The sequence below is a fragment of the Nanorana parkeri genome, unplaced genomic scaffold (genome assembly GCF_000935625.1).
Source record: "Nanorana parkeri isolate BGI_ZX_2015 unplaced genomic scaffold, ASM93562v1 scaffold81, whole genome shotgun sequence".
Classification (NCBI taxonomy): Eukaryota; Metazoa; Chordata; class Amphibia; order Anura; family Dicroglossidae; genus Nanorana; species Nanorana parkeri.
Genome location: NW_017306349.1, coordinates 86,974 through 87,740, shown reverse-complemented (window position 1 = coordinate 87,740; position 767 = coordinate 86,974).

Below are 767 nucleotides of genomic sequence, written 5' to 3'. Positions count from 1 at the left end.
AAAGATGTGAATAGAACTGGAGGTTCTGTAAGGCACTTAGGTCCCCCTGATAAGGAGGTCAAAGGCTGCAACTTGTTGCCCATTTGGGCTACAAATTACCATTTTTTTCCGGCCCTCAGATCAGACTGCAGTTTAGTGTTAAAGACTCAAATGTACAACCTTTCCTTTGCCCAAGCAGGACAAAGAAATAGGGTCACCTCCCCCAACATCATGTACCCCTTTAACAGCACCTATGCTCCTCAGTTCGGCCCGGGGAAAGAGAACCCTGTGTAAGCTTCAAACCAACTTGCTGGGGCTTATACCACGCTACAGACTACTCAACACACCCATATGACAGTGCTGGGCCAATCACGAGGCACTGTCACAAAGTAGAGGGGGGTGGAGTCACATGGCCACCTTCACCTAGCTGTTGGGAGAGGAAGAGGGAGGCTAGGGTAAGGAACCCAATCGTTCAAACTCAACAAAAAGGCAGCAGAAGCCTTGGCTGTAGGAAATGTTGCCCCTTGGAGATCCCACAGCAGCTTGTCACATGACCGCATGCTTTAACGTTGGTCATGTGATCCCTGCCATCAACAGCTATGCCTGAATTAGACTCCTCTCTCCAGCAGAGATCACATGACCATTGCCTATAGATCCAAGCATGTGACCGAGCACTGTGTAATTCCGGGACCAGCAGACTCAACAGCCAAGGTAAAATATTGAATGTCTAACTTCCTTATCTGTGTTTAACTTGAAGGAACGGATACGTAGCACTGGAAGCCCACGGA